The sequence below is a fragment of the Aethalodelphis obliquidens genome, unplaced genomic scaffold (assembly GCF_003676395.1).
Source record: "Aethalodelphis obliquidens isolate GAN/ISIS:26980383/991018 unplaced genomic scaffold, ASM367639v1 scaffold16, whole genome shotgun sequence".
Lineage (NCBI taxonomy): Eukaryota > Metazoa > Chordata > Mammalia > Artiodactyla > Delphinidae > Aethalodelphis > Aethalodelphis obliquidens.
This window is the reverse complement of record NW_020837960.1, coordinates 11,599,055-11,611,149: the sequence shown is the minus strand read 5'-3', so window position 1 is coordinate 11,611,149 and position 12,095 is coordinate 11,599,055. Positions and strand designations below refer to the sequence as shown.

Sequence of the window (12,095 nt, the reverse complement as noted above, 5' to 3'; positions counted from 1 at the left end):
TGGCAGTTCTGACTGTGTGAGGTGGTACCTCATTGTAGTTTTGATTTTTCAGAATATCTTATCGTGCACATTTAATGCCTTTTTCGTCTTAACTAAGTGCTTATCATTCACTGTGGCTGTAACTTTTGCAGTTGAGGTGCAACAGCAAAACTAGCACGAATTTCTTTTTTCCTCCTTCACAATTTCACAGAAGATTTGTTCTTACCATAGATCTTAGCAACCTCAGCATATGATTTTTTTTCTTTCCTTATTAGTCAAGAACTTTCACATTTTCACTTAAAGGAAGCACTTTATGGCTTCTCTTTGGCTCATCTGAATTGCCAGAATCACTACTCTTGTGCTTCGGGGCCATTATTAAGTAAAAAGAGGGTGGTGACTTGAACACAAGCACTGTGATATTGCAACAGTTGATCTGATAACTGAGACAGCTACTAAGTGACTAACAAGTGGGATACTCTGGTCAAAGGGATGATTCACGTCCCGCATGAGACAGATCAGGATGGCATGAGATTTCATCATGTTACTTAGAATGATGTACTATTTAAATCTTACGAATTGTTTATTTCTGGAATTTCCCATTTAATATTTTCAGACTATATTGACTGTGGGTAACTGAAACCTCAGAAAGCAAAACTGCACATAAGGGGGGGACTACTGTATCTTAGAGATTTTTTCCCATATTATTACATGTAAATCTACTTCATTCTACTTAACAGCTATACGATATTCCACCGTATGGGCACGCCATAGTTTATCATTCCCCTGAGGCAGATTTTTACGTGGAATCCAGTATGGGCTTATTACAAACAATGGTACAATGACCTGCCTTGTATCTTTATGTACATGTGTAAAAATGTCTGTGGGACAGAGTCCTAGAAGAGGAATTGTTGGATCAAATGGTGCACGCATTTTACATTTGGACAGATGTGACAAACTTCTTCTAAAATAACTACCAATTTCCTTTGTCATCAGGGGTCTATGAAAGTGCTAATTTCCCACATACTTATACCAACACCAAACATTATCAAACTTAAAAATTTTTATTTAGGAAGGCAGATCACTTGCAGTGCTGTGATTAGTAGTGAAAGTCAGTACCTTTTCACATGTTTACCAGTGTAAACATCTTTAATAATCATAAAATTTAAATTTTACGTTTAAAATCTAAGAGAATTTTTATTTTGAAACTTGAATTATTGACTGTGAAATTCATTTGGAAGAATAAATGGGTGAGCTACTTAAAATTTTGAGGAAAAGAAAAGGTAAATGGTAGTGGAGGAAAGAATACTTGCCTTACAAGATTCCCTCAGTAAACTAAGAATCATCAGGTAACACAGTGGTGCAACTACAAGGGCTTTAAAAGATCCAGTAGGAAAAAAAAAAGATCCAGTAGATGAAATAATTTAGTATATGATAAAAATGGTATCAAAATCAATGAAGAATCAAATGATTTCTCAAAAATGAAAATCATCTATTTATCATTTATTAAAATCATTTATACAGCTTAATATATATGTGATTTTGGACTTGGGAAGGTATACTAACTATACAAAAGAAAAAATTCTAAAGCAAAAGACATATTTTAATGTACTAAATTTAAACATTTCTGAATTGTAAAAAATAAATGCACCATATACAGAATCAACTGGCTCTGAAAACTGGGGAAAATATTTGCAACAAATATGACAGACATAAGGTTAATATCATCAATAGTTAAAGGAATTTCCCAAATTCATAAGAAAAAGAAACCCTAACACCTCAATAGAAAAATGAACAAAGAGCATGAATAAATAAAATGTAAATTCTCCCCCGCTCAGGCTGCTCTAGGAAGAGCAAACGGCTGATGGAAGTTGGGTGTTACAAAGTAAGCTGACAAATGAGTTCTTCTTTTTTGTAAAGGTACTGCTGTTTGTCTTGTCGGCAGTGGAAAACATTCTTGTTTTAAAGAATGTAATATTGGAAGGCATTGTACATTTTTACAATCAAATAACTTACAAGATCTATTATGGAAAATAAAATGGCTTAAAAGTACTTTATTGAGAGCAATATGTAATCAGATACAACACAATCACAGTGTGATGAAACTATTGAGTTGCCTAAATTTTGGTGATAGATAGATGATAGATAGATAGACAGAAAGGTACTTACATATAGATAATTGTGTTGCCAATTTTGTTTTAAAGATACTATTTCCTTACAGCATGGAATCTCTTTTATTTGTCCTAAAATAAATTAGCAAGTAACGCTTCCTGCAAAAAATGTCGCACACCGTTCCGCTGACTCACACTCTCATCTTGGCCCTTACTACTCCAGTGGTGAAAAGAGACAGGATACAGACCAGAGGAAGCACACACATGACTCAGTTTCCCTGGTTCCCAGCAGCTCTTCTAAGGAACAGAGGAAGCAACTAGTTCTTGGTCTAAGCCGGAGGAGCCTCAGGCTTGCCTCGTCACACTACTGCACAGGATATAAGTACCCTAAAGAGAACCCCAACATTGTGTTGCTAGAAGGATGCAGAATTTGCAAACTCTTTTCAATGCCACGGCCAAGAGTTAACTTGGCCCTGACCCACACCAGTGTTTCCTGCTCTAGGAGGGAGCCTTGTGCTATTAGTAGCTGCAATCCAGTAGTCCAAATTCTAGCAGTCTGCCCTAAGGGGAAAAAAAAAAAAATCAAAGATTTATGTTAAAAAATATGTATTGCAGTATTATTAAAAACAGCAAAAACTTATAAACGTATCCTCAAATAGAAGAATGTTTAAATAAATTATGGCACCTTCATAGGGCTTCCCTGGTGGCGCAGTGGTTGAGAGTGCGCCTGCCGATGCAGGGGACACGGGTTTGTGCCCTGGTCCAGGAAGATCCCACATGCTGTGGAGCGGCTGGGTCCGTGAGCCATGGCCGCTGGGCCTGCGCATCCGGAGCCTGTGCTCCGCAACGGGAGAGGCCGCAACAGTGAGAGGCCCGCGTACCGCAAAAAAAAAAAAAAAATTATGGCACCTTCATAAGGTAGAATATTATTATAGCCATTAAAGACTCATGTTTTTAAAGACCATTTAACCAAATGGGAAAACCCATTATTATGTTAAGTGGATAAAGCAGGGTTCCAAATGGTGTTTATTATAGTCTAAGCCCATTTTATAAAGAGAAGAAAATAATAAGTGCATAGGAAGAAACTAGAGTGGACTACTCCAAAGAAAACGTAAGAGTAGTTTATAGCTAGATGGTATTATGTAGAGTTATATTTTTATACATTTCTCTTTGCCAAAGTATTCTACTGTGAGCAAATACTATCAGAAGTCTGTATACACACACACACACACACACACACACACACACACACATATCTTTATATACTACTTTGACATCCGCAAGGAGTTAATCCTTTTCTGTGCATGTGTTTCTTTGTAGAGAAAAGAAGGAGCTTCATCTTTTGAATTAAACAAAATAAACAAAACCTGTTTTAGGGACTATGTATTAATGGCAATACGCTTTAACTGGGGAGAGGGTGTTTTAATTATATTCCTGTTGTAAATGATATTTTATTGCTGCCCTATTCTTGGGATATTCTGTTCCCACTGTTGTTGAAATAGCACTTAAGGACTATGAGGCAAAAATGTTCAGAAAATAAAGGTGCGATATAATCAAATGCAAGGGCTAAACAACTGAAAATGGATACTCATCTAACAAAATCCCGCACTTGTGTGTCAGTGGAGGCTCAGTAGGGAAGCTGGACTTCTACCTTCACTTGGCAATAATGAGATTGTATCATCCCTATCCCTATCAGAAAGCCTATTAAAATAGAAGGTTTAAATAAGATCCAGTGTCTCAGAGCGTAATACAAATATGTTCAGGTTTTAATTGAAAATCAGTCTTCGTACCCAGAACCGGGAATATCTCAGGTAGTATGAAAAAAGGTAATCTGTTTATGCCAACATCGAGATGACAGTCAGAATTATCTAACAAGGATTTTAAGGCAGTCGTGATAAAAGCGCTTCAGTAAGCAACTACAAACACTGTTGAAATAAATGAAAACACTAGAAAGCTCCAGCAAAGAAATAGAAAGCCTCAACAAGGAAACGTAAAATATAAAGTACAACCAAGTAGACATTTTAGAACTGAAAATACAAAAACCAAAATAAAAATCTCAGTGGATGTGCTGAGCAGAAGAATGGAGGGGATAGAAGAAAGAATCAGTGAACTGGAAGACAGAATGAGAAAAATTAACCCAATGTGAACAACAGAGGGAAAATAGAATGGGAAAAAAGTTCTCAATGAATAGAGGATCAGGGACCTGTGGAATTATAACAAAAAATCTAATATTCATGACATTGAAGTACCAGAAGGAAAGGAGAAAGAGAGTGTGCTGAAAAAAACTTGAAATTATAATGGCAAAAAAAAAAAAAAAGATACAGTGGCTGAAAGCTTCCTAAATTTGGCAAGAGACATAAACCTACAGATTCAAGAAGCTGAACAAATCCCCCAAAGAATAAACACAGATCCACACCACCACACATTACAATTAAATTTCAAAACTATGATGCGTCTTGAAAGCAGCAAGAGAAAACAACCTTTTACCTACAGGAGCAAAATAATTAAAAGGGCAGATTTCTCATTAGAAACAATGGAAGCCAGAAGGAAGTGGCACAATATTTTTCATGTGCTCAAAGAAAAGAACTGTCAACTGATAGTCCTAAACCCAGTAAAAATATCTTTCAGGAATGAAGGTGAAATCAAGACATTTGCAGAATAAGGAAAACTAAGAGAATTAGACCCCAGTTGACCTGTCCTACAAAAGTGGCTTGAGAAATTTCTCTGAACAGAAAGGAAACAATAAATAAAAGGGATTCAGGGCACTCAGAAAAGAAGAACTAACGTGGTAAGCAAAAATATGGGTAAATATATTAGATTTTCTTCTCTTGCATTTTCCAAATTGTGTTCAGTAGTTGAAATGAAAATAACACTGTGTGATATAGCTTCTAAATTAATGTAGAGGAAATATTGATTACACTTTAAATAGGGAAGGTAAAGAGACATAAAAGTAGGTAAGTTTTCTTTATTGCACTTGAACTGGTAAAATGATGCCACCAATAGACTGTGGCAAGTTAGGTATATACGTAATACCTAGAGAAGCCATTGAAAAATTATACAGAGAGATACATTCAACAACACTACAAATAAATCAAAATGGAATTCTACAGTGTTCATCTCACTTACTTGAAGCACAAGAAAAACATAGAGAAATGAAAAACAGAACAAACAGAATTAAAAATAAGATGGCAGAAGCCCTAATATATCAATAATTACATTAATGCAGATAATCTAAAAATATCAAGTAAAAGACAAATTGTCAGGATGGATTAAAAAACAAAAAACAACTATATGCTGTCTACAGGGAACTCACTTCAAATATAACAATATAGGAACATTGAAAGTTAAAGGACAGAAAAATATGTATCATGTCAACATTGATCAAAGGAATTCAAGGTTGTAACATCAGATAATGTAGACAAAGAAAATCACCAGAGAAAGAGCTGAACTTTATATAATGATAAAAGGGCTAATCTACCATGAAGATATAGCTGTCCTAAATGTGACTGCAGCAAACAACAGAGCTACAAAATATGTGTAAAGAAAAAAACTGATAGAGCTGAAGGGAGAAATATGCAAATCCAAAATTACAGTTGGAGATTTCAACATCCCGTTCTCAACAGTTGACAGCATAACTACACAGAAAATCAGCAAGGATATAGAAGAACTCATAACACCATTAACCAACAAATCAGCAGGATCTAATTGACATTTAGAAACTACTCCACACAACAGCAGAATACACATTCTTTTCAAGTGCCCATGGAACAGATACCAGAAAGACTATGTACTGGGTCATAAGACAAACTTAACAAATTTAAAGCAATTGAAATTATATAGAGTATGTTCTCTGACCCCAATAGAATTAAACTAGAAATCAATAACAGGAAGATAACAGGATGATCTCTTAACACTTTGAAACTAAGCAACATAATTCTAAATAATCCACAGGTCAAAGAGGAAGTATCAAAGGAAAATAAAAAATACGTTGAACTAAATGAAAATGAAGATACAGCATAACATTTTGGGGCAGCAGCTAAAGCAGTTTTGAGAGGGAAATTCATAGGACTAAATTCATATAAAAATGAGGAAAGTCTTAAATCAGTAATCTAAGTTCCCCCCTCAAGAAGCTGGAAAAAGAACAGCAAACTAAACCCAATGCAAGTAAAAAAAAAAAAAAAAAAAAAAAAAGGAAATAATAAGGGTGAAAGTCAAAATCAGTGAAATTGAGAACAGAAAAACAGAAAAATCAAAGAACGAGGAACTGCTTCTTTGAAAAAATCAATAAAATTGACGAACCTCCAGCAAGACTGACAAAGAAAAAAAGAGAGAAGATAGAAATAACTAGTATCAGGAATGAAACAACAGATATCACTACAGACCCTGCAGGCTTCAAAAAGAAATAAAGGTGATACTATGAACAGTCTTACCTACATGAAGTTGGCAGCTTAGATGGAATAGACTAATTCCTTTAAAAACACAAAATAATACAACTCACCCAATATGATGTAGATAATTTGAATAGCCCTGTAACTATTAAGGAAATAGTATTCATAACTTTAAAACTCCCACAGAAGGAATCTCCAGGCACAGTTGATTTTTTTCTGGAGAGGTCTATTGCACATTTAAAGAATAATTAATACCAATTCTGTAGTCTCTTCCAGAAAGTAGAAGAGAACTCTTCTCAGTTCATTGTGGGATGCTAGCATTGCCCTGATACCAAAACCAGACAAAAACAATACAAAATAGAAAACTATATACCAATATTTCTCATATAGAGATGCAAAAATCCTTATCAAAATAGTAACAAATAGAATTCAACAATATATGTAACAATTGTAAGCCATGACCTGGTAGGATTTATTCCATGGAAAAATAGCTGGTTCAGTATTTGAAAATCCATCCATGTAATCCACTATATTAATAAGTTAGAGAAAACACATGACCATATCAATTGATACAGAAAAAGCATTTGACAAAATTCAACACCTATTCATGGTATTAAAATCTCATTAAAAAATAGGGATAGAGGAGCTTTCCCAATTTGATATGTGACAATCTACAAAAAAAACCTACACAAAACTTTACAGTTAAAGATGAAAGGCTGAATGCTTTCTCCTTATGATTGGGAACAAGGCAAGGATATCCACCCTCACCATTCTTACTCAACAGAGTACTATAAAGTGAGGAACAAAAAACACATGGATTGGGAAGGAAGAAATAAAACTGCCATTATTTACAGGCAACGTGGTTGTATATATAGAAAATCACAAAGAATCTATGTTTTTAAAAAACCCTAGAACTAATAAGTGAGTTCAGGAAGATCACAGGATGCAGCTAAACATACAGTCAGTTGTATTTCTGTATACTAGCAATGGACACATTGACCCAGAAATTCAGAAATACAACACTGCTTACAGTTGCTCAAAAGAAGAGAAGTGTTTAGGTGTAAATCTAACAAAACCTACAAGACTTGTATACTAAAAGCTACACAATACTGATGAAAGACATAAAAAAAGATTCAAACAAATGGAAAGGCATACCATGTTCATGGAGTGGAAGATGTCAGTTATCCTCAAGCTGATATATAGGTTTGCTAGCAATTCCTATCAAAATCACAGGGACCATTTTGTGGCTATTGACAAGATTATTCTAAATTTTATATAAAAAGGCAAAAGAACTAGAATAGTTTAAACAATTTTGAAAAAAGCAGCATGAGAGGATTCAATCTACCCAGTTCCATGACTTATTATATAGACACTATAATCAAGACTGTGGTTTTGGTGGAGGGATAGATGCATAAATCAATGGAGGAGAATTGAGACCCCAGTCAAAGACCCATACAGATGTACACAATTGACTTTTGACAGAGGTGCAAATGCAATTCATTGGAGGCAGGATACCTTTTTTAACACACAGTGCTGGAGCAATAACATTTATAGGTGAAAAATGAACCTCAATCTTAGTTTCACACCTTATACAAAAATTAACTCAAAATAGATCGTGGAGTTAAGTACAAAACTGTTAGAAAAAACTAGGATGAAATCTCTGGGATCTAGGCATAGACAAAGAGTTCTTAAACTTTATGCCAAAAGCATGATCCACAAAAGAAAAAATAAATAAATCAGAATTTTTCAGATTTCATTAATATTAAATTGTTTTGCTCTGCCAAAGACTCTGCTGGGAGAATAAAAATATAAGCTATAGACTGGGAGAAAATGTTTGCAAACCACTAATCTGAGAAAGAACTGCTATCCTAGAGTATATAAAGAACTCTCAAAAGTCAACACTGAAAAACAATCTAATTATTAAGTTGGGAAGAGACGTGAAGAATTTCACCAAAGGGTATACGTAGGTAGCCAATAAACATGTGAAAACGATGGCTAGTATTAGTCATCATGGAAATACATATTAAAACCACAATGCCAAATCACTATACATCTATCAGAATGGCTAAATTAAAACTAGTGACAACATCAGATGCTGGCAAGGATGCAGAGAAACTAGATCACTGATAGATTGCTGGTAGGAATGTGAAATTGTACAGCCACCTTGGAAGACAGTGTGGCGATGTCTGAAAAAACTAAGCAGGCAACTAGTGTAAACTTTTGTTATCACTCAGAAATATTTAAGTACAGTTTTTATCATCTGGAACTATTTATTATAAAATGTAAGGCTTAATATTTGCGAAGACAGTGTTAGATGATGGGAAATGAAATGTATTGTATTGCACTTACGGAACAAAGTACTGGGCTGTAGTGGAAGGCACAGATCATAATGCTGCTGATTTATTTTGAGAGTCATAAAAGTCTTGGTGAGAAAAATACTGAGGAGAATTTATGATAATTAATTGGTTATCAAATTAATTTTTTATACAAGTTCCCCTGGAGGAAAAAGCATTAATTTTCAAATCACCCTGCAGGAGTTCTTGGGTAAAAACTTTCTAGGAGTCATAAAGTCTGCTTTCTTTTTACTCTTTTGGAAAGAACCCATAATTCTATTCCTATGACTTTAGCAAGAAAAAAATAAAATAAAATAAAAAATCTGCCCTTTATAGCTGATGACAGATGGGGCACCGACAAAGATGTTATTTCTATCCATTTAGAACTATTTGTTAATGATAATCCAATTCCCTTCCAGATCTTTCTCAATCATCAAATATGATGCTCTCAAATTAGTGACTTACAAGACTATGAGTAACCCATACAGGATATCTGTGTTTTCATTTCCCACATGTTCTGCTACTGTCAACTGGGCCGGTCAAGTGAGATCTACTTGGTTGGCCCTTCCTAGCTGTAATACACACCATCTTATTCCCAATGAGCCTACCTGGGACATTAATCTGCGCTCTCTGACTGCTTCACAGAGGACAGCTGTCAGAGTAGTTGAAATGATTTTCCTTTGGATTGCTTGCTTATGGTCACCCCCTTTCAACTCTACCCACAAAACAGATTACCGAGAATTCTCTAATAATATTAGTATTAACATTCATATGTGAAGATGACTGTTGACAGTGATCGATTGGATATGAATGACAGAAGAAAAATGCAGAGTTTGCAGAAAGGAAAAGAAAGTGTCTCCCCGGAAGGTGATAACCAGCATCTTTGAGAGCACTTAGGGAGTCTGTGTTTGTGAGGCCAGTGAGTTAGGAGGGTGGAAAGCAATGTGGCATTGCTGAAACTGATGAAGGAGAGCAAGGTACCATGCCAGGGGCAAGCACAGGCTCTTAGGCAAAGCTCCCAACTGCTGAGAGGTTGACTTGTTTTGCAAACTCTACAAGTAATTTGTTGTTCAGTCACATTCCATGGTCACTGGCACTATTGTGCAGAGTGGCTTCACAAAAGAAGCATTGCTAGAATGCATTAGAAATGATGATTTAAGATTGAACTCGCTCTGTTGAAATGACCTTAAATTACATGCTGCAACATTGTTTTTCCCCAAGTGGCTAAAATCACTGACTTAAGGTATTTTAAACGTCAGAAATATATATCCTTAATAAGATCGGAGAGTCAGCCATACTTCACGGAGCATCATAGGTCTTCACCATCATCTAAGTAGACCTTTGAGACTACAAGGGTCGTGCCTTGATTTCTCTCATTATAAATTAATCTGAAATGATTGATGCATTCTGACATCTGGACAGGGCTGCAGCAGATGTGTGACTGAGTCATGTTTGCAAGTTCCTTGCTTCAGATCCTTCAACGTAATTTAGCATTTAACATTTATACGTTTAGCCTGGAGGATTAGTCTTCCAAGTATTGTAATTCTTGATGCCCAGCAGATGGATCCAGGGATGCATGTGCGTATCTGGGTGAACGGATCTGAATTAAGGAAAGGCAGCTTCTTCTGGCACCAGTGTACACCAATGGGATATCATTGGTGTAAACAGGAAACATGGGACCTATTAACTCAGGTTTCCATGTGTAACACTTAGGCAGTTGGCAAGACAAAATTTATTCCAGCCCCCTCACAGGGGTGGGAGCAAGATAACAATAATAATTGTTGGCATTGCTGAACTATATTAGATATGCTGCACAATGTTACAGCAAGCCTCCCCACAACTGCAGTCACCTGAATTTGGCAGTTCACAGTCAGTTGCAATTCTTATGCTGAGTAGTATTTTATATAGATCTGTTTATTGGAAATGAGTGATTTATTTATTTTTAAATTTATTTCCTTTTATTGAGGTATAATTGACATATAACATTATGTTAGTTTCAGGTATACAACATAATGATTTGGTATATGTATGTATTGTAAAATGATCGCCACAATAAGTCTAGTTAACATCCGTCACCACACGCAATTATTAACTATCGTCACCATGCCGTACATTTATTTTTAGCATCTAAATGTGAAAGTTGTTAGTGTGCTTTCCAAGATTTTGCTTGGTTTGGTAAATCGTGAGAAGCCAAGAAGACTGAAGAGAAGACTGAACCGAGAAAAGGACCAGGGAAAAGTGGAAAATGTTTTGACAACCTGAATGTAAACAAACCAACCAAGGAACTTTGTGATCCACTTTGTAACTCTATATGTGTAGGTTACTGCTGCCCTCATGAGTATGAGTAACTAATTTTAGCCAGCAATGAGACCAAAACATTGTGAAAAAAGAAGTTGAAGCTCGAGAAAGTGATATGTTCATTCAGTGTGTGAACTAGCTCTGTTAACTAACCATGAAGAGATACACACTTTTCTTAATAGAAAATCAGTTTTCCCCAATTCCACTTAATAAACGTTGAGTAAATACTTTAGAAATATCAGTTTGAATGGGTAGCAAACCTTTAGCCTTTCTGGGGCACCTACATGATTTGCTCTCAGACTCTGTGTGTGTGTGTGTGTGTGTGTGTGTGTGTGAGAGAGAGAGAGAGAGAGAGAGAGAGAGAGGGATGGCAGGGGCAGGGGGGAGAGGCAAGTGAGCAAGTACAAACACGCACAGTTGAATACACAGCACAAGAAAAGTACTCACATGCATGGAATTAGATGGGTCTGAGTTTGGAAAAACTAGATTCCATTTATCACCTGCAAAATATCACAAAAACATTACATAAATGCCATGAGCACTTTGATGTCTGGACTCTGTCTTGATGACCAGGGCAGGTGGTTGATATGTCCTAAGAATGGACACTTTGCAGCTCCCAGCGTTTGGAACTCTGCCATATAAATTTGAAATGGGGCAAAGTGAAATGCTGGGATTTTCATATACTCATGAGAGGTGCAAAATTTCAAAATGCGGGGATCATAGGAAGTTATTCTCTGAGAAAACAGCCCTATTAGTAAAGATCAGAGACTGTCATTTATCTGGCTGTTGTCTGGTGAACAGGAAGGAGATGGGAAAAATTCTTACATAAATGAAGCCCCTAAGAATGTAGTGCAGTCATGTTTTTCTTGTATTTATAACAGTTATTTTAATATTTGTTAATGCACCTTACATTAATTCTTACGCCATAATATTGTAATAGTTATCAGTTTTCAGTGCAATTATATGTGTGCTAGCTTTAATGAGAGCCT

General features: G+C 35.8%; 1 protein-coding gene across 8 annotated transcripts in view; it reads left to right on the top strand.

Annotated features, from left to right (window-relative positions):
* Nucleotides 1–12,095, top strand: part of ENOX1 (ecto-NOX disulfide-thiol exchanger 1) — a 611,692-nt gene that overhangs the window by 184,380 nt on the left and 415,217 nt on the right. The window lies entirely within an intron of this gene.